Genomic DNA, 23675 nt, shown 5'->3' with positions numbered 1-23675 from the left:
AGTTGAGCATCTTTTCATATATCTGTTGGCTGTTTACATGTCTTCTTAGAAAAAGTGTTCAGGTCCTCAGCCCATTTTTTAATTGGATTGGACTTTTGTCGTTGAGTCGTATGAGTTCTCTATATATTTTGGATATCAGCCCCTTATCAGAGATAAGAGGTGTTGTTTGCAAATATCTTCTCTCATTTCGTTGGCTGCTTCTTTTTTCCGTTAATTTTTTTTTTTTTTTTTTTGCTATGCAAGATTTTAATTTGATATAGCCCTATTCACTTACTTTTGCTTTTAGTTCCTTTGCCTGTGAGGTCGAATTCATAAAATCCTCTCTAAACCCAAGGTCCATGAGTTTAGTATTTATGTTGTCTTCTATGCAATTTATTGTTTTAGGTCTTGTGTTTAAGTGTTTGATCCATTTTGAGCTAATTTTGGTGTATGGTGATAGATAGATTTCATTCTTTTGCTTGTGGCTTTCCAATTTTCCCAGCACCAGTTATTGAAGAGACTTTTTTCTCTCCATTGTATGGTTTTTGCTCCTTTGTCAAAAATGATTTGCCCATGTATATGTAGGTTTATATCTGGGCTCTTAATTCTGTTCCATTGGTCTGTGTGTCTGATTTTCTGTCAACACCATGCTGTTTTGATTATTGTCACTTTGTAGTATAAATTGAAGTTATGCAGCATGATACCTATGGCCTTGTTCTTTTTTTTCTCAGGATTGCTTTGGCTATTTGGGGTCTTTTGTGATTCTGTACAAATTCAATATAGTATTGAAAGTCCTAGCTAGAGCAGTCAAGTAAGATAAAGAAATAAAAGGCATCCAAATTGGGAATGAAGAAGTCAAATTGTTACTTTTTGCAGATGACATGATTCTCTATATAGAAAATTCTAAAGACTACACACACACACATAAAACTTAAGAACAATAAACAAATACAGTAAAGTTGCAGGATACAAAATTTATGTACAAAAATCCATTGCATTCCTATATACAAATAATGAAATTTCAGAAAAAGAAATGAAAAAAATTTCCTTTGCGATTGCAACAAAGAGAGTAAAATATCTAGGAATAAATTTAACAAGCATGTGAAGTACCTATATACACTGAAAACTGTAAGACATTATTAAAAGAAATTGAAGAAGTCTACGGCCATGCCACACTGAACGCGCCTGATCTCGTCTGATCTCAGAAGCTAAGCAGGGTCAGGCCTGGTTAGTTCTTGGGTGGGAGACCACCTAGGAAGACTAGGTGCTGCAGGTGTAAAAAAACATAATAATAAATAAATAATAAATAAATAAAAGAAATTGAAGACACAAAGAAATGGAAAGATATTCCGTGTTCATAGTTGAAAGAATCAACATAGTTAAAATGGCCATATTACCCAAAGCAATATACAAATTTAATGCAATCCCTAATTCCCAATGGCATTTTTTAAAGAAATATAACAAAAAATCATCAGATTTATATGGAATCGCAAAAGAGCCATGAGTTTTTAAAACTAAGGTTTTAAAAATCAATCTAATATCCACTCCACCTATAACTTTGTGTCTAAAACAAATAGCAGATGGTGTGTGGGGAGGGTAGGAGTGTAGAATACATCTGAAATGAAAATTCATGGGATTTCTTTGACTTACTCAAATTATCTGCATATAAATTTTTTACAATAAGAGCACATGGCTCAATTTTAAATGGAGAATTTGCAAAGTTTAAAAAATTATGTTTGCATTGTATTTAATTATCAAATGTTACTTGTCTAGTATAAAAAAATAAAATTTGTTCTAGGTTGCTGAATATTTCATCTCTGAGTCCTTTATTTGCCCATTTCTTTGGTCTCATTTTACCTTTTTAGCATTTCTTTTCCAAACATCTTCAGACAAACTGTGCAGAATACAGGAAAGCTGAGGTCTTTGCTTGCTGATTCAATGTCTGCATTTAGTTTGTTTGGCATGGTTTCAAGAAAAGATATGGAGGAGTTATCTCAAGTTAGTGCCATCAATGAAAGCAAGATGGTAATACTGGCAACAAGACACATTGACATTTTCACAAGAGTCATCAGTGAATGCCAATGATGAGCAGTAAACAAACTAGCTGGGTGGCCAACAGGCACTTTGGGATTTGAGCGCACCTCCTACCTCACGCCATATTCTTAAAACAATGGATGCCCAAGTGAACTCTATCATTGACATTATTGGCCTGGAGTCCTTTAAAAATCAGAGGATAGTTTCAGACTTTTTGATTAGTGGGCTATCTCCTTTTAAAGAGGAATGGCGATGCTGATCTTCTGTTGCATCAACTATTCCTAGGAGGTCAGCATCATCCAATCATATATTTGCATTATTATTAAGATTCTTTTACTATCTTTTAATTGGCTTTGCATTTCTTTAATATATAATTTAAAAATGCCTTGCTTTAAATGCCTCTTCTTTATGACTTCTCTATGGATTGGCTTCTTAAACATATTTGCAAAACAAGAAACTTGGCACTAAGGAAAAAAAAACATGTTGGTTGTTAAGATTTTTAAATAAAAGGATTGAAAGTTTGTGGTTAAAATAAGTGGAGTAGTATCTGAACTGGGAGTACAGAATGTTGTCCCCTTAAACAAAATGTTCAGCCATCACTTTTTAGAACTAGTTATTAAGAAACATAGAGTTCCAGCCAAGTCATGTGTCAGTCAAAGATGGCTGAGCCCAGGCGATTTGAGCAAAGGTTGCAGTGAGCCTTAGCTATAGAGAAAGACCAGAGGAAGCTCTGACTGCTGGGAGGAAAGCATAAGGCTCAAGATGGAAAATCATGAGCTAGATGATACTGTCAAGGAAAAACAAATTTTTGATATAAAAACCAGAAAAATTAACCAACTCCCAGAATCAGAAAGAGATCTACTTGAACATAGAACAACGTATATTGGACTTAATACTGCTCTCTGTGGCAGTCTTTTGGGGCGCGTCTTAGATGTGACACAAGCTCCTAGAGCCGCAGGCCTACCAATGGCAGTGATGTCATTTTTGACAGCGAACGCATCCCACAAAGGTTTTGTAAGTTTGCCATTGAATACAGGTGATTTGAATTGTGAAACCTGTACCGTAACACGGAATGAATTTGTTGGTCTTGTTTTTGGTGGTCTGTACCGTTTTCTTGGCTATACCTGTGAATGGTGGCCTAGCAGCTGGGTATGCGTCAGCCCAGCTATCAGAGAAAGGAAACATCTTAACCTACTGGATCAGAATTTTTAACCCTGTCTTTAGAAAGATGCTATTTCTCATTTTGCTCCAGACTGGCTTTGCAGCATACCTTGGTTCTAGAAAATATAAACTACTTATAAAGGCTCTTTGGTTTGAATCTGGCCTAGAAATTCAGTGATTGATAAGCAAATATGTAAACAAAAATAAAACGATAAAAAAAAACAAAAACAGAAATCGATGACATCTACTTTTAACATTTTTCTAGAAGCTACATCACTTCATTCTTAAGTGCTAAAGGTGAATTTGTTTATTAGTATTTTCTATTTTCCCACTCCAGAGAAAAACCAATTGAAGTAGTGTTGAGACTTATTTATTTCCTAAATAATGTCATATCTTGAATTTGGATTTCAGTGCTCATTCTTCCAGAGATAAATTCTGTTTGCCTACATATATTTTATTTACATAATTCTTGAATAAGACACTTTCTATTTTTTTTACTTGATTATGGAACGTCATAAAACTAATTCCTCTTAAAATAGCAATGCTTAATTTTTCAAAGAGGTGCAATATTGATTTATTTTAAAATAAAATATGTGGAATTGTGCTTGAGCTTAAATATTGAGAATTCACACAGATTGCATTTTCATTTATTCATTTATTCATTCAGTAAGCATTTCAGATAAATATATAGATATTTATATTATGTAAATATTTAGAAAAGACTGATGTTTGCTCTCAAGTAGTTTAGGTTCTATGAATGTGAAACAGCAGCATGGGGACGGGTTTGAATTCCTGCTCTGCCTTTTCCTTGAGAGCTCTGAGACCATGGGAAAAAAAGTTACCTAAGTTTCTTATGGTCATTTTTTAAATTTATTTCCCTAACAAAAAATGAGAGTGATGTAGATGGAGTTGGAGTTGAACTTAGTAATCTGTACCGGGTTTTCTTTCTAACATTTGTTGTTCAGTTTTCATAAGCAGTATTGTAAAGGAGCCCTCCTAGCTAACTTTAAAAATGGATAATAGATACATATAAATGGTAAGTGATGTGCCTGTGTTACTCTGACTCTGTGCACACAAGCCACTTTATTTACCAAATAGCTATTAGGAACCATAACTGAATTATTTTGAAGACAGAGTTGAAAATAGCTTTGTCATGTTTTCCATAGAATGCTTCTTATATCTTGTCTTTTGGAACCAAAGAAGGTGATTTAAGCAGCCACTTTACAGTTGTAAGGGAATATATAGAGGGAATAATAACTATTTCTCGTTTGCATGTGTCTTTACCCAAATTTCAAGGTAATGTGTGTTAATAATATAGGTGTACAAGTTGGGGAAATTACTATTAATGCCAAAAGAGGAGAACATATTAGTTATTTTTTTCATTGAATGACAGATGTCAATTCTTTCTGGCTAGTATACTTTGTGAAAGAGTAGTTGCCTATTTTGTTGAGTCGTTATCCTTTATTTTTATGTAGTTTTTTTAAAAATAAGATTGCAAGTACTAGTATAATATATTCATCATAGGCTGATAACTTTCATAAATGCAGAATTTATTATGTGCATTAAGATACAAGAATGTTGATAGAAATAAGACAATACTAAGTTGATAATTAAAAGTAGTATAATTTACTAAATTGACTGCTGAATATATAGAAGTTAAAGAGTTAATTACTTTGTGATATAATAGAAATTCAGTATAATTTTAAATGTTATGGTAAACAGATTCAAATGTATTAAAAATTAAAATTTTACTTACCTATTAGAAATAAACATTTTAGCTCACAATTTTATTTTATTTCCTCTAATTGTTACATTTTTTAGAATCTAATTATTCTCGGTAGCTAAACTTTAAAGTAGCTGATCCCTCTTTGTATTCATTTCTTTTGGCTAAAATGATGCCAAATAGGAAATAGGACTTGAAAAGTTTTTATAAAAGAGCTTTATTTCAATTTTACATATACTTTTCAGCTGTCAATGGTCATGGAGTTCGTTCATCACAGCCTTCCCAATTGCTATAGACTTTTGTAAGTCTACTTTGAACTCTGTAAAACGTAAATAATGACTATATTTATTGAATGTTTCCTATATGCCTGGGTCAGTGATAAGGACTTTCATTTACCAAGTTATTCCCTCGTGCAGCAATTTTTAAATTAAGTAAGCTTTCATCACACCCCCAGTATTGGAAAGGCCTAGTAACCTGATGGCGGGCCAAAGGTTGGGTCAGGAGCTTGTAGACTGTGTGCTTCTATTCTTCCCCCTCCTCCAAGGGGGCAGAAAGAATCTTTACATTTGAATATACCCAGGCTAAAATGTCATCATTGATTTTATAGTGACAAATTTCTAGATTATTTTTTGGAGCCTATCAAAATAGTTTGTTCCTCCAAAGAAAAAAATTATTTTTATTTCATAAGGAAAGATTGCTATCATCCTGATCAGCAATGATTACCTCTTTCTAACAAGTCTCATCAATTATTGCAGTTGAACACCATTACTAATGGCAGAGGCTTATGCCCTGGTTAGTTCTAAAAGACTGGCATACTTAGGAATGTGATGATAAAACATTGCTTTCCTGCCATACTGTGAGATTCCTGAAGGTGGAAGTAAGTCTAACTTTTTTATCTCCAGCACTGTGTATCCTGTTACATTTTTCCAAACAAATTCTCTCCCACAGACTCTTGATTCATTCATGTAATGGCTTACCTGACATCTCCACAAGATGTATTATAGATAACACAAACCTGAACAGAATTCACTATTTCCTGCAACCTCCCCACCCATCAGTTTCCTATCTCAGTTGATGGCAAATGCACCCTTTGGTTTGCTCAGGTTAAAATCATTGGACTCTCTTTTCTATCCTTTTATCTATTTCATAATTAAATCCTATGATCTACGTGCAAATGCATGCATATATAACCTCTTCACACCACCACCGCTGCTGCCACCCTAGACCAGTCCACATTCATTTCAGCAGTGCAGCCAGACCAATCCTTTAAAAATGTTAGATTGTGTCTCTTTCTGCTTAATACCTTTCATTCTCTCCCCATTTCATGCCAAGTAAATGCCAATGTTCCTATGATGGCTTCAAGGCCACTTACAACCTGCTGTCATAACTCCCCTAGCCTCATCTCATACCACTCTCCTCATGCTCTTGGTCCAGCAACAGGGAGTGTCTTGCTCTTTGGATTAACTACTTAGCTCATTGCTGGAGCTGTTTCCTCTACTTTTGACATTCTTCCCTCAAATATGCATACTCGGTTAACTCTCTTTCCCATACTCCAGGTTGTAAGGCCCATGGGAGCAGGGATCTTTGTGTTACTAAAATGATTAGGACAATGCTACTCAATAAATATTTGTTAAATGAGTGAAAGAATATTCCAATGATTTTTTTTTTTTGGCATTTGCAGCAGAATCCCACACATTTCATAAAGCAATGTCAGTGATAACTTGAGAAAATTTTGTTGATGTGGTTAAAAGTAGTCAACAGAGGGTTTTCTAGGTTGCTTTTGGCGATCTCAGGGGAAGGAAAGGAGGTTAAAATCCTACATTGTTTCCACCCTAGAAAATGTCACCCCAGGCTACCTGCCAGGATGGATTTCCTCGGAAACTCATTGAAAATATCACCTTCTCTAAAAAGCCCTCCTTTGCTGCCCAACATTTGTTAGACTTAACTGGTCCTGAGTGTCCCAGATGCTGCTACGGGATAGCAGTAAACAAGAGACAAGAATCTCTGTTCCCTCAACTGACATTGTGGTGGTAAGAGAAAGACAGAAGTAGGCGATTAAAAAGAGATAACTGCAAAGTTAAAAAACAGTTAAGCATGGAAAGAGGAATAGGTAGTTCCGAGGTGTTAGAGGGTTTACAATTTAACTGGAGGGAGGTGACAGGGACACTCTCACTGAGAAGGTCACATTTGAACAAAGACATGAAGAATGTCAGGGGCCGAGCCAGGAAGAAATCTGGGTATTGCATTCAAGGCAGAGGAACGCCAAGTGAAAAGGTAAGAAATGGGATGAAATCTGATGCGTTGGAGCTCTCAGGTCAGGGTACCAGTAGCAGAAGTCATTAGTGTTGTTTCTTACTGGCTTATGAGCACCTTGAAAATGGATAAAGTCTTACTTATGCAAAGATAAGTACTCAGTATACACCAGGTATTCAGTAAATGCTGTTAAATATTGATTAAAACTTTTTGTCCATGCTTTACTTTTTTGGTCCTAAATTTTAAAAATGAAGATAGCATTTGCAATAAATAAGCTTGTAACAGGCACTTATTTCACCAGATATTAAAAGAGTCTCCTTCTGCTTTCTCATTCTGCATTTATACAAAAAAATGCAGTAAAATTTGTCCTGAAGTCAGTGTGAGGATAAGATAATTTTTTAAATAATTAATATTTGCAACTATTTTATCATAAATCAGGCACTTGATATTAAATTTACTTTAAAGAAAAAGCATTTTTATTTTATGAAAGTTTTACCTATAACATTTTTTATTCTAAACTCCATGAATACCAGAACTCTTTCCTCACAAAAACAATATGCAAATTTATCTAATAATTAATGTAATTTGTACATCTGTGCTTGTTTTTTGTTATTACTATTAGTCCATAACTATCTTTTAAAAAGTGATTTTATACAAGGATGCTAATAAGCATACTTGTTAAGATAAATCTGAAGGTTATGTTTCGCTATAAGTTTTCACTTGGTAAATTTAGCTGTTTTGGGATATTATTTAAGATTTATTTTTATTTCAACAACATAAATAAAACTAATTTTATAGAGAAAAAATGTCCTTTACTGCAGCATTTTAATTATTTTTAAAGATATTAAAATAATAAGAATAATAATTTTTTTTACTATTTGGTGTACCAGAAGACAATCGATTGCTAGCAGGATGGTCAATCTAAGCAAGGATGGTCGAAAATAAGCAAGATAAAAGCCTAATATGTCAAGACTCTAAGTTAGTTTATTCATATTCATAGATACCTTCTTCTAAGAATCTTTTCTATAAGACAACGTTCTTTTAGGCTCAGGGAACTCATGAGTGAAATCCACCAGATTGAGTTTAGAAAGAGGTGTGACTGTCTTTATATTTTTATGCAGTTCTATTTTTAAATGACTTTATGCACACTATGTTTATTTTCCAGACCCATTTATGTTCTCAGACTTATAAATAGTTCTGATGGTTATTTGTAATATAGGCTCGTAACTTGTGTTCTACTTTTGGTTAATAATTTTTATCCGTGAAAAAACTTACAGTGGTATCATATGTACATTCATTACATTCACAGCTTGATTAGTGTATTTGTCCTTGGGGACTAAGAATGGACCACTTAATAACAATAATTAGGAATAACAACTCCTTCTTCTTGGTTCCCAAATTAGACAGAATGTAGGACCGAATCTGAATGTAGCTATAGTCAATTTTCTTTTCATATGATCTCTAAGATTTTTAAATTCTGAAAATCTAAGTCCATTTATTTTTAGTTTTCCTGTTTAACCCCTCTTCACACTGTAAGTGCCTAGAATATATATATACATATTTTTTTTCTTTTTTTTGCCAGAAAAAATAAGCATTGCTATTAATTCTAGATTTTAGAAATACAAAATATACTGAAATAATGGAAAACTCCAGAAGGGCATACTCTAAAAACAATTTATTATAAGTTGTGGTAAGTGACTCATATAAAAAATAAAATAGATTACATTGTTCTGAACAAAGATAAACATTGTTTCATGACATTTATAAAGGAAGCATTCAATAATTGCTTATTGGCTTATTGAAAAGCACATGTAGCGTGAAGAAGTTCTTATAAAAAAATTATTCTTAAAGGTATCACCTGGATCAAGAAATGGCTGTCAAAAAGTTAAAATTTCAAATTACATAAACAGAATAAGGCATAGTTTAACTACTGCAAATATTACAATACCTTTTTTTTAAGTAAGGAACTGACTACATTCAAAATAATTTAACATAAGTTGAAGAACCTTGAAAAGTAACAAAGAAGATTGGCACTCACAGATGAAACACAGGTTCACTGCCCCTTCTGCGTAGGGAAATGATCAATAGAAGATGCTGAAGTCAATTAGTGGATAAGTATTTGGATGTGTACGAGGAAAGAACAATAGAGGCAAGAGAATGGAATGTAATTTTGAGCATAAATTTTAGTAAGAATTGAAGAGTCACAAGCTAAAATGGCAAGGAATGTTGAATTAAAGGAAAAAGGCTTTGTCAAAAAATAATAAAACAACCTAGCTTCGGACTGACTGCAGGCAACAAAAGAGAAGAATTTAGTCAAAATACATTTTAATTTTTTAAGCTTGGAATAATGACAGTCAATTTGAAGAAGACGATAAAAGTTCACTTTGGGAAATTTTGAGTATGACAAAACATTAAACTTGACATACTCTATAGGAATTTAGATGTGGATGAAAGTTTAAATAAGAGTGTCATTAATATTATATAATGGATGACAACATTCTAATCTTCTAAATTAAACTAATTCTCAAATTGGAATTAAAATGCCATTTTAAAGATAGTTTAAGTTTCCTTTAAAGCAAAATTAAGTGCCTATGCTATGTACCCACTCACTACTCTTAAACGTGCAATCAAGCTAAAAAACTACACAGGTACAATTAATCTAGATCTTTGTATCCACCCTATTCTTTTCATGATCTCCTTGACATAGAATGAATGAATTAGGTATCGGGTGAGTGAAATAAAGAGCACAGGCTGACTTGTGAGAAACATCTGCTTTGTGGAGGAAAGTTATAGATCGTCAACTCTCTAATAAAGGAATATCTCTCCCCAACCAGGTAAGACAACAGCAACAACAAAGGCTAATTGAGTTTACTTTTAAAAATAAACTAAATAGCTTTATTTCTCAATGTTTTTATGTCTTTCACAAGCAGCCTCTTTTTTCATAAAGAGGTGATGTTATTCAGTGAAAAACCATTTTTGCCACTGGGCTATAAGCTTCAAGAGGGAAGTAGCGTGTCAGTTTCACTCATCATTTTATTGCGTGTCCCTAACATGGGTCTGACACTTGATAGATCTGGCTTATTTCTTAGTTCTGCCAGTGCAGTCTTTGTGGCCTTAGGCAAATCAGTTCATATCTCTATGGCTGAGTTTCCTCAGGTTAAAAAATACAGATGATAACATAGAAATCCTTGTGAAGCAATTGGCTTAAGAGATGGGAAATCTCTTCAAAATGCAAATCCCTATACAAATGTAAGTCCTAGTACTTCATAATATTTCTCTGAAATAAATGACAAGTTAATGATAACCTTCAAAATTATATGAAGGAATATTATACAGAGATTACAATAAACTCCCCTAATATCTGCTAGTGCAAGGCAACCTTAAATGGCAATATTAAGTGTTTAAGTTAGTTACACGAGGGTGCTAATGTCATGTCGAATGATTCTCTTTATTTGTATAACTTTTGAAAATACAGTATAGACTATTTCTTATCAGCTGTAATATAAATGTGTCATTTACTGAAACCAATATAAATCCTCCAAAATCCCTTGCTACTTCATATTGTATAGATAAACTTAATGAAAAAAAAGTGCATTACACACACACACACACACACACACACACACACACACACACACACACAGGAGAATCTATACCGCTCTTTTAAAAGGTATGGACATGGTAGCATTTGAAAATTAAGTGACTAACTCAAAATTAAGTAATGTATATCAGTTGTAGCCTGTAATTTGAATCTCTCTTCGAACAAATATTTGTTGAACACATGATCGATGCCAGATTTTTTCAGATTCATAGTTTCATTTAATTGGGGTGACCATATATCAGTTTCTCAGGACAGTCTACCCAGAGCAATCTCAATTATTGCTTATTGTCCAGTCTTAATAATTAAAAAATCTTCTCCTCTTTTATTCTCACAAGCGCCCTGAATTGGAAAGTAAATTTTATTGTCACTTACATTTTATACTATAAAAAAAAAAAAAAAACCTCTGAGGTGGGTGTTTTATATAAGAAAAATAACTGAGTTTCAGAAAGGGCAAGTAGCTGGTTTAAATCCACACTCCTGTAAGTGGCTGGCCTAGCATTTCAAGCCAGATCTATCAGTTTTCTACTCCCACTCTGTTTAACATTTCTGATGCCTAGTCCAGTTCCATCCAATATCCAGCATGATCTTTTATTATACATGAAAATAAGACTAAGGCAATTTGAAGTGCATGTTCTATGATTTGCAAAGATTATGGAAGAGTACCAAATTAAATATCAAAGTCTAGCTTTCCAGCCTGTAGTATGCGCCTTCTATTCCAGCTCCCCATGCATTGTAATTGTCCTGCAAATGTGCCTATTATCACATCTGTATTGTCTTATGTTTATATGCAAATCTGTGAATTCTGTAAATAAAGTCTTGGTTTCTTTTATCTGGGGTCTTATTTTTCTCATTGTTAGAAAGAGCAGGTAAACATTTGATTTTATTGACTATAGTATAATTGACAGGCTTGCAATGACAATTAGCAAGAGAAATTCTTATTATTTTTCTAAAAATATATATTTAATTTACATAGCATTTATTAGTTACGACTCTTATTCTCACCTCAGTAGCTAGAAAAGAAGACTAATCTGATGGTAATGATTTTTTATTTGATCTACAAATATGTATTTAGCATGTAGTATATGGCAGGCACTGTCCTAGGTTCTGCAGATAAGCAGTGAACAAAGCAGACAAGAAGTCTCTATGGATCTAACATTCTAGAAACATACAAATATGGAATTTATTATACTAGAGGTATACTTGAAGGCAATAATTACTATAGAAAAAAAGACAAGAATGGGGAATATCAGCTTTAGAAAAGATAAACAAGATAGGCCCTACAGGAAAAAATAACACTTGAAGAGGCGAAAGAACAAGCTATGTAGATATATCTGAGGGAAGAGCATTAGAAGCATAAGGAACAGCTGGTACAAAAATCTCAAGACAAGAGCCTTCCTGTCATGTTTGAGGAGCAACAAGGCAGTGGAGTCAGAGCTGAGTGAGTGAGCATTATGTCAGTCAAAGAGAAGGTTGGGAAGGTAACGGATGTTGAAATTATGAGGCCTCTGACCTTCATATAGGACTTTGGCTGTTAACTCTGAGTCTACCAAAGAGCCATTGAAGGGTTTTAAGAAGAGGGACGTGTGATCTAATTTTTTAACAGAATCATTTAGGCTGCATTCTTGAGAACAGAAACAAGTTATAATAACTAACATTGACCCTCAGGAGAGTGCCTTTCAGATTCTTTAACTGTTCATTTAACAAATATTTCTTGGGCATCTGGTTGGTGTTAAGCTTTATGTTGGGCACTAAATATACAACATTGAGCAAAAACCTGCTATACCTTACCTTGTGCAGAGCAATGTTAAAGAGTCAAATACATGCTGGAGACCACATTCTAGAGTGAAATGACCTTGTCAGGAGGATCAGAGAAGGTTATTTTATGAAGTAACCATTCATTAAGTGGAGAGATCATAAGAGGTATAGAAGTTAAATAGGTAAAAATGAAAGTGCAGAGTGTGTGTGTGTGTGTGTGTGTGTGTGTGTGTGCATTCCAGATACTGGGACAAGAAATCAGACAACTGTTGGATCTTGCAGCCCAAATAAAACCATTATCAGGAGGGAGGGAGGGGTAATCAGTGTCAGCTTAGATGGGTATTGAATTCTGTATATTAATGAGCATAGGAAATCGTGAGAAAACAGTTTCAATGTAGTGATGCAGTGGGAAGCTAACTGGAGAGGTTATTTGTAGAGCAAAGTGGAGATGACAAAAAGACAAATACGTAAGCAGCAATCAGAAGCAATTTGTCTGTGAAAGGGAGAAGTGGACTAGGACAGCGGCCATACTGTAGCTACTAGACATGTCAAAATAAGGGAGAGCTTTTTACATTTTTATTTTTTAAATATAAAAGATGTAAGAATATTCAGAAGCCAATGGGAAATCCAGGGGAGAAGAAGTTGAATGTGCATGAAAAACAGAAAAAATCGAGGGAGGTAGATGGGGTGAAAGCGGTCAAATATGTGGTGACAGAAAGAAATCTAACTGTGAGCAGTGAACACACAATATATATATGCCTTACTATTGAGTTGTGCACCTGAAACTTACTGGATTTCATTAACTAATGTCAACCTAATAAAAATTTTAAAAAAGAGAGCCCATAGATATCAGGAGGAGAGGAATTAACTTTAAGTAGAGTGATCTCACTTGTCAATAGTGAAGGGATTTTCACTTCTGAAGTAGAAGAAAATCAGAATGGTCAAGAGTGAAGGCACTGGCAGATCTGAATGATTGCCACGAGAAAGGAGAGAGTGCTGGAATCTGATGGTTTCTGTATTTCTTAGAATAAGTTGACCATATAATTTGTCATCCAAACTAGAACACTGAAGAATGAAGGTAGATACTATTAATAATTAAGCTGAGATTGTTTCGGCAAATGGGAACTTATGGTCACTGTTATAAATTGAGTTTCCCCAGAAACTGCCTCTGGTGCAGAGATTTAAGGTTTGATTTGATATTTGAGATGCAAAGGAAATATGACTAGGGGAATGGGAAACTGAGGGAGCTAATAAAGTTTAGGAAAGTAAGGAAAATGATAAAGCATGCATTATCAAGCCAGGGATCATTTCAAACAGTTGAGACCTTATTTAGTCAAGGGAACACTTGGAACCGATGTCAATCTCACACCTATAAAGTTATCTTATCCCAGGAGAGAAACTGGGATGTTTGTACTTAGCTTCTCTCAGTCATTGGATGAGGGCGTTCTCAGGTGGACATTAATTTCCTTGAACTCGCCCCATTGGCAGACAGAGCATCTGCGGGACTGCAGACACCTTGAGAGAAAGAGATGCAAGCACTGCAGATCACAAGCTGAGCTATCCTGCAGCTAAGTGAAGGGCTGGGTGAAATGCAATCTGTTGAGTGCACCGACAGCTTTCATTATGCTAACCTAAATTAAGGGCAATTCGTGATGAGCTCCTCAGAATTAGAAGACAATTGGGACGTTGAGAGGAACTAAAAATGAAGAAATTATAAAAAATGATATGAGGAAATATAACTTTTTGTGGGTATGGAAGCTTATACCACAACAAGGTGATTGAGATGGCAATGGTGGTGGTGATTTTCATCTTTGTCTACATTTGACAGATTAGGAACTGACACTATGGCAAAGTAAATGTACAAAGTCACAAGAACAATAAATAAAAAACCTGGAAAATGAAACCATGGACTATAGCTTCAGATACTCTATGTTCTTTTCAAATTAGCACCTGCCAAAAATCTTTTCAATGAAGTTTTGTTAATACTTTTGGTTCGATTTGGTTGGTGATGGATCACTTTTAATTTGTGTTTTTAATGGAAAAGCCTTCATTGTTCTCTTAGACACTTATAGGAAAATCACTATAATTCATTTTCATGGATTCACGTTTTAACTCTACCCAATAGTTCTAAGTACATACTTATAACTTAATATTATGCTTTTATTTATGATGATTAATAATTAATTAAATTAGTGTATAGTTGCTTCCTTTTTATGTGAAGTATGTAAAAAGTAAGATTAACTGAAATTATTTAAAATATTTTCTAGATACTGTTAAAAGTTTTTATAATTCTATACTGACATTAATGGAAAAAATGAGTGGATAATTAGTGACATGCTATATAGTATACCTCCAGGTGATGGGTTTTCTAATCAATCAACTGTTATACACAAAGCCATAGTAAACCAGGCCACATTCATTTAGCATTTTCCCTATGGGCCTGCTCACAATACTCTGACAAATTAGTTATTTAATTAAAAAGACCAGAAATTGTCCTATTTCTTATCTCTCTCATAGATTTGTAACCAAAAGTTTATGATATTGAATGAATACAGGCAAGATGACTTTGTATTTGCCTATATTTCTCCATTAAATTTAATGATGTTTTTTCATGTGCAACTTTAGGAGATTATTGGCTATGCTCATCTCTAACATTGTAGATTTCCCACCATGAGAGAACTAACTGCTTTGGTAGTATTTTGTTTTTAAGTCTGCTAGATTGCTTTTTTAAAGCCGAGTACTGCTTCGAGTTTTGTAAATAAGCATCCTTTGAAAGGATCTTTCACAAATTTCAAGCAAATTATCTGTCAATGATTCTGATGGCATAATGTCATGTAGTACTATTTCATTTTCTTCGGTAAAATCTAGTATAGAATTTCTGCAATTTGTACATTTTTGATTTGAGCATTTTTATTTCTTTCAATTTCAACTAAAATTGAGAAGCAATGGGGAGATTTTTTCTTACATAAAATTAAGGTAACTTTTTTTTATTTTAATTTTTGTGTTTTCTTACTTCTCTGCATTGGAAATTATAACAGTGCTTTGGAATTTCATTCATAGATACAAAATTCTAAAGTCAACGCATAGAATGACAACTAAAAAATATAAAGCTTTAGGATAATTACCTTAGTAAATTAACTATGTAGACACATAAACGATACAAGTTTAAAGTGCACAGCTTGATGGTTTGATTTACATATATCTTGTAATGACCACAATAGGTTTAATTAACATCCATATAGAAACAAGAAAAAGAAAAAAAAAACTCATATAGGAACAAGAAAAAGAAAAAAAAAATCTTCTAGTGATGAGAACTATTAGGACATACTCTCTTAACAACTTTCCTATGTACTATGTAGTATTTTCAACTACATGTTGTACATTACATCCTTAGCACATATTTATATCATAATTGGAACGATGTACCTTTCAACTCCCTTCCTCCAATTCCTCTGCCCTCCCCCCCAACGCCTCTGATAACCACAAATCTCATCTCTTTTTCTATGAGTTTGGTTTTGTTTGTTTTTAAATTTGACATATAAGTGAGTTTATGCAGTATTTGTCTTTCTCTGCCTGTCTTATTTCACTTTGCTTAACATGCTTTTTAAAATCTGCCTGAAGCCATAAATGCAACAATATTTATTAAGATACATTTAGATTGTATTTTCTATAATATGGGAACAACACTTCTGGAAAAAGGAAAGAAAAATATTTAAAATTTTAATAAGAGACTTTCAGTGGTGTTTTTCTATAGGTACAGAAATAGAAATTAATTCAACTAAGCACACTATTGCTTTGAAAACTCAGCTGTGCTCTAGTTATGTTAGGAAAAAAGGCAGGATATTTTAAATCATGATATGATACACGAAGATAAATTTGGTAGTATCCCTATGAAATACTTTACTATAAAAGTTAATTGTTTTACTTATATCTTTCATATTGACAAACTGAATTATGATTTTGAGATTTATATCTAGTCTAATGAACTGTAAAGCATTTATTTCATTAAAATTATAAAGGTAGAAAATAGTATATGAATTTAATTTGTGAACTATCCTATATGATAGACAGCAGACAAATTTACTTTGTATTATATTTGAATCTTCTATACTATTCTCATTATATTTTTGAATTATGGGCTGCGTAACTTAAATTTGAATAAAAGTCAATGTAATAGAGAACAAAAATATACTAAAAAACCTCTAAATTTGGAGAATAAAAAATGACAGTGGCACATTAAACATCAATATAGCAAGAGTGTTTTCAAGCTAATAATAAGAAAAAGAGCTTCTCTTCTATTAGAAGATTCTCTGCTAAATTCCATACATATATTATATCAGTAAAGGCTAAATTAAAAACAAAATAAAAAATTTTAAAGCTCCTCCAATAAAACAAACCTTTTAAGGTACAATCAAATGCATTGTAAAATAATATTTAATATTTAGACAGGTTATGCACTTTAATGTCATCATCAGTTTCGTTCTTCTATAATTTTAGATAATAATTCCATTCTACATCATAGAAAAGTTCTGTGAACAAAGCAATGCCCAAAGGGTATGCTGAGCAGGATGTCATGTTATTGTTACTTTTAATTATTTTATTTTTATCTATGCTTTTACCATAACATCTTTATATTTTCTAGAAACTTCCATGGGTCAAAACTCCTTAGACTAGAGTAGCAGATAACACAAGCCTCTGGGACAGCTGGACGTAAAGGGAGAGACAGTGGAGAAGTCTGGGAAAAATGAAGAGTTTCACATTCTGCTGAAAACAGTAGGCTAATGTTAGCCAAACACAGCACTTTTAGAGACCAAGTGATCCAAATTTAATGTGAAGAGTTCAGTTTGAAAATTCTGCATCTGAAAACTACATTATTCAATTAGGAGGAAGGAAGTAATAATGCAAAAATATCAATGATCAAAGCTCAGTATCTTTTCCTATAATTCATATCTTTCTTCTTTTCATACATTTTCTATTCCTGTCAGTGTTACAACCATTTCCCTGCAGTTGAAATCTGGGATTCAACATTGATGCCTTCGTTTTTCAGCCTATCATTGTGTCCTGCCATTTTTTTCTCTCATTTATTTATTCTCTTTCATTTATTCTCCAATTGCTACCACTTTACCATAAGCTTTCATTCCTTGGTAGTATATATTTGATAATTTCTATATTTAGTAATAATATTCTAATCCTCTTATCTTTATTTCGATTCTTTTTTCTCCAATACGTTTTACACCAACTAACTAAATGACTAACCTCATTTACTATCAACTCAATAACCTGCAAGGACACCCAAGTGCCCATTAGATAACTGGGAAACTTCTCAATGCACAAAATGTATGCTCCATTTCCGGCCAAATTCCTCTTCCCTTATCAATGTAAACAAGTACATGCTTCTCGATCCAGTTACTTTTTCGACCTCGCACTCTCCTGCTTGCATTTGCTCATCATGTAACTGTTGCCCAGAATGTCCCTATCATCATTTTCTTCATTGACTCACCTATCTCGCAAACCCATATTCAGTCCTAACTCCTATAATTACATTCTTCCAATATTTACATATTAGAAAAAGCATATCTTACAATTAGTCCATAGGTTCTTGAAGGAAAAGTATATTATCATTTTAGGTTTTGTTTTGTTTTGTTTTTTGTGGGTATGTGTTTACCTTATGTGGTTTATGTATTCTGTACACTTATCTATTTTTTTTTCCCTACTCAATCTATCAAGGAAAGGGAGAGGATTAAAATCTTTCATTAATGTCTTTCTTTTCTATATTATTTAATATTTTCTATAACTACGAATGCTACTGTTATTCCTTTTGAAGCATAAAATGTTTGTAACTGTTATATCTTTATTATGGATGGCCACATTTAGCATTACGAAGTTAAATTTTGTAAAAAGTATAGTGGTACACTTTGTAAAAAGTGTAGCGTTACACTTTTCCAGTCACATTTAATGTTTTACTTTGCTTTCTTCCCTTGAATTCAACTGTGATGTTCAGGACCCTTGCTTCCACTTTGGATGCAAGGGGGAAATGTGAGAATTTACATAGAACACATCATTGGAGAACTTCACAAGCCATTATGTAAGAAAGCATTCATTTAAGTATGATTAGATTTAAAATATACATTTCAGACAATTTCTGTTGTCTGTAGAGTGATTATTTTAGGGTGGAATTATTAGGAGAATATTGTTCTTTGAAAATTATTTAAAAATTTTTGTCAGGTTCAAAAATTAAGGAAAAAGCCATGCCTCCACAGGCAGGGAAGAAAGTAAATGATAAACTAGCCCACCAGGCAGCCGGCACTTGGAATCTCAAGCTGGACAAGTGAATCATGATTTTCAACCTCATTTTTGCTTTAAAGTAATTTCCAAATTTACAAGTAATTACTAAAAATCTAGTGAAACCAAGATTTAACTATTGGAATAAAATTATTTAATAACTATTAAGAAGAAACAATTAATTTAAGTTTTGCAAATGCATTAGGGTTTCTTTGTCAATAAGCCAAAGAAATAGTACAGATAAGTGTAGTATTTATTGCATTATATATAAAAATAAATATATTACCAATATTCATTATCCCAACTGAGTGGACCTTACAAAATGGCAGAACAGGTACAAGTACAAAGTTTAAATATCATATTTATAAAATCAGTATCAGAGCTTACTCTCCAATTATGAAATAGTTATATTTCATAATACTTTAAAATAATATACCAAATTATTTCTTGTGTTTTTAAGTGTAATATCAGCTATTTGGAAACTAAGAAAATTTACTACTATGACACAGCTTCAAACCATACTCTTTTAAAGACCTCAAATTCAAAACACATTTCCTACATAGAATGTGGTAGGTGAACAAGTGGCAAAAATGGACCATGATGGCCTCGTCAGCATCGCCCTCTCCCCCCCATCCTCCCAGAAGCTTACTAGAGAAGAGGCAACTCAAGGAACCATGTGTGCTTCTTGAAGAGAAGTTATGAGTAGACCTGCAAGGCAGGTCAGTATTCCCTGCTACAGAAGCACTTTCTCCCCATATCCCCCTGAATGTGGCTGTGGGGCCTTCTAAAAACCCTTCTTGTCACTTGACCCTGGGTCATAACTGTGTTAAAGCTTTCTGGAGTAATAAAAATACTACTCTCTCTCCCTGTGTGCAGAATACATTGTTAATAATCTACTGAGCATTGGAGGAGGACAGTCTAACCCACTGAATTTTTTAAAAGATTTAAAAAAAATTTTGTAAGTGGAAAACGACCTTGGAGACCATTCAGTCCATTGGATCCTTTAACAATGAAAGAGACTAAGCGACCTGCCCTCCATCGCCCTTCCCCTCTGGTAACCACCAAGGAACTCATACAGTGTCATAAACCAATGTAACCTCAATTTTTAAAAAATCTTTAGAAAAGAAGCCACACAGCTTTCTAACTGTTGAAAAAGAAAGAGAGAGGGGCGCAGGGGGAGAGAGAGAGAGACTTGCCCTGTGATATAAAAGCTCTTTGCATTGAGACTTGTTTACCAGACAGGTGGCTGGCTTTCTGCTCAAAGCTCTTTGCCATTGAATCATAAATAGTGGCTCTTGTCTTGCCTACGTATAATAATTTAGAACATGTATCTAAAATTCATTGTTCTAAGTAGTTAATATATCTGTACCTTTTTCCTTTGTAAACAGTACAATATTTATGGCTACAATACAAGTAGACTTTTTATTTAGATTCATTTCTTTGCTTTTTAAACTATTAGGAGAAATGTTCCACAAAATGAGGCTGAATGATATCTAAACCTTATGCTTATTTCTTTTTATGGAAATACCTGTCTCATTGATTAGATTGGTAGCTGAAATAATTGGGAAATGAAATCTTTATGTATGAATTCTATTGGTAAATTTGTTAGTTTCCAAAAAAAAAATGTAGTTTTACTTTCCAGGAGTTTTGTAAGAATTCTTATTATACTGTGGAAAATAAGGATACAGTCAATGCTGTGCATTTTCTTCTTCGTGGTTATGTAACATATGCTGCAGTGTTTAATTTGACGTTCTCATTTATCTTCATGATTATGGATTCGATTTTGATATTTTGAATTTTAATATACTGACTAGGAATATATATTAAATATAGTTTTTTTATTGCTAAATTGAAGTGTATAACTTCCAAATACACATAAATGTAAGATATTGGATATAAATTCTACATCTGTTAAGCAACTTCCATTTGTTATCTTCCCTGTGAAATTCTAGGTTTTTACTTGGCAATCAGAAGTACAGGCTTTTATGTGTACTAAGGATAATATTCTTTCGACAAATGTTAATTGAGCACCAATTATGTATGAGTTTACACTCCAGTGGAGGAGACAGATAAGCAATAGATAATACAGATGAGTAAACTTTGTACTATGTTAGGAGGTCATATGTGATATGGAAACAAAAAGCAGAACAGCGTAATGGGAATCTGGAGTCTACATTTATGCACATGGGGAAAGCAGGGGACAATTTGTAAATTAGATAGTCAGCAAAAACTTGCAGGGACGTGCAGTTAGTTCAGCAAATATCTGAGGGAAGAATATTTGCAGCAGAGAGCATAGACACTAGCAAAGCAGAAGCTTAGTATGTGCTGGGTGTTCCACAGCAAAGAGGAGAATGTGGCAGTGAGGGAGGAAGAGCAAAGTAGAAAGTGAAGTCAGAGAGGTGGTGAAGGAGACTATAAAGCAGGTTCTTGAAAGCCATTGCAAGGATTTGGGCTTTACTACAAGGAAAATGAAGAGTTATGACAGGTACTGAGCAAAGTACCCACCCTGGAGGCCTGTCTGTCTGTATTTTAATCTGACCCTCAAGCTATCTCTGTTCTATTGTCACATCTATGTATTAGTCATTAACAAATGGCATATATATATTTTAACATGATTTTTATTCAATATTAAAATGCCAACTATATTGGTATTAATATCTGGACTCATAGATATTCTGTTAGTTTATCTATTATTTGTCTAGTAATAGATTCAACAATCAGTGACATAATATATCTTTATAAATGACAAGGCCAGCTCCTTCTTACTAGTCTTCATTTTCAAAAGCAACCAGGCTATTAGATGAACGTTCCATATTTTCTCCTAATTTAGATAACAAATGATTAAAATACACTAAATCTACCAGTTCAAATTCTGACACTTTTTGGTAAAAATACAGTATTCTGGCCAAACTCCTCCAGATATATCCTTTTTGTTTGCCCTTTAGCACTTCAGAACTGTTAAATATTCAAACTGCTAGGCCTCTTGATTAGTCAGCTACCACTACATAACTTAAAAATCTAATATATGGTTGAAATGGGAATCATGATAATGCTGAGAAAAGAGGGAGAAAATCCCAACAGACAATGACTTTACTTTCATTAAACATTCTTGGGGATTAAACATCAATAGAACCCACGTCCCTCCAGGAGATTTGCTTCTTTGTCTTGAGAGGGTCAAGGTCACTTTTGCAGCATAAATTTCCCCTGGCTTTTCCCATTCGATTCTACTCTTGAAATACTTCAGGTCTCATGGTTTCTTAAGTGAAAGGAAAGGAATCTTAGATACATATATCATCTTTGTGCAACCAAATAACAGTGAGGATGGTTCTCTTTTAGAATCTCATTATGAAAGTAAACCTCTCCTCCCAGAATATTATCTACAAACGATGATAGTCTTAAAAAAATTGCTATTTTAACAGTAGAGAAAAACTTACATATTATACATTATATGTAATATAATTTTATAAATCACTACATGGAATTTGGTCCCATTGGAGAACTCCAGAAAAAAAAAAAAAGGAAAAATTACCATACCATTGGAATACATTTTTTCATCATCATTAATTAAAACTATTTAAATGTCTTTCACTTTAGTTACTTTCTCTCACTTCCAAGTTCCATCTTAACGTGAACATTGTCAGATGTGTTGGGAAAAAAAAAATCCTTTCCCTGATCTAAATTTGATCATAAAAACCTGTTGAAGCTGCATGAAATGTCAACAGTTTTCATTGTAAATACAAAACACTGTCTTCTGTTCTTTAATTTCAAACAATGTATTTATTTAGAAAGCAGTGTTTTTAAGAATTATCCAACCTAGGACTTTCTAATAATTTGAGGAAAACATTAAGCTAATGAGTTTATACAGCAATTTAAGGATAATAAAGCCAATCGTATACTTCACACAACCCCCTAATGGACCTTTCTAAAATAGGATTTTGTTTTTTTAAACATAAAAAAAAAATCCACTAGAAAAGTTTAAGTTATTTTAAAAAGCAGACATATAACACAGTTATGCTACTACTTCCTGTGGGGCTTTTTTATCATACCTAACCAGTGACTAGTCATGACCAAAGAGAAATTATTATTTTTCTTTACATTATGAAATATACTTCTAAGATTTCCTCATAATTAAACTTCATCTTTTGGTTCTATTGCTGCAACTCCAGTTCAGTTTTTCAATATAATTGAGTTGACAACGTGTTGAAATTGAAGGATAGACATTTTGGTGTATGAAGCTGACTTATCCTTCCTATACATAGGAAGTAAAGTAAAATAATGAAAAGAATAGCAAATTGGGATAAGTCCTTAGAGTTAATCCATGCTTGCCGGATTCATGAGCCAAACTCTGTATGAAATGCTGGATGTGTAAAGATATATAAATCCTAGTCCCTGATCTCAAAAGCTTATTATCAAATCACTTGAAACCATAGTACAGGAGAACGATCAAGTGTAGAGGCTGTACTAGGTATTATAAAATCTAATGTTTTATTCGATATATCTGTCTTTTCAGTTTGCCATGGACATCTTCTGTTACCTCTGCAGCAATTCTTGCTTTTACGTCACAGCCACTAGAGGTGACTGGCAGTAACTGAAAATGAGCTTTGTGTGTATTCATAAATTTCTGGGGATTAGTAACATGGAATAAAAAGATTATGTGAAGTACAGGTTTTCATACACAGGCTGAGCTCTCTTAAAGATGCTCCCTGTGGTGAGCAGAATACAAAAACAGCTAAAAGGCATATTCTGTTATAACATGTTCACAGGCTGCTTTGTAGCCTTCTTATCTCTCTTTGAACCTTTATTTTTCAGCCACCACTATCTAGGATCATATGGGATATGATTAAAAGAAGGAAAGGACATTAAGTATTTGGGGTATGGGACATATTT

The 23675-nt window shown here is 33.4% G+C and overlaps 1 protein-coding gene and 2 pseudogenes across 1 annotated transcript in view; all 3 read left to right on the top strand.

The window, feature by feature from the left end:
• Window positions 1-23675, top strand: part of GPM6A (glycoprotein M6A) — a 246269-nt gene that overhangs the window by 176449 nt on the left and 46145 nt on the right. The gene's annotated exons all lie outside the window — the stretch shown is intronic.
• Window positions 1137-1255, top strand: LOC112483365 (annotated as a pseudogene).
• Window positions 2776-3352, top strand: LOC102893432 (annotated as a pseudogene).

This window comes from Pteropus alecto, unplaced genomic scaffold, assembly GCF_000325575.1.
Source record: "Pteropus alecto unplaced genomic scaffold, ASM32557v1 scaffold24, whole genome shotgun sequence".
Lineage (NCBI taxonomy): Eukaryota > Metazoa > Chordata > Mammalia > Chiroptera > Pteropodidae > Pteropus > Pteropus alecto.
Note: the sequence above shows the minus strand (reverse complement) of the source record. Positions and strands in the feature narration are given on the sequence as shown.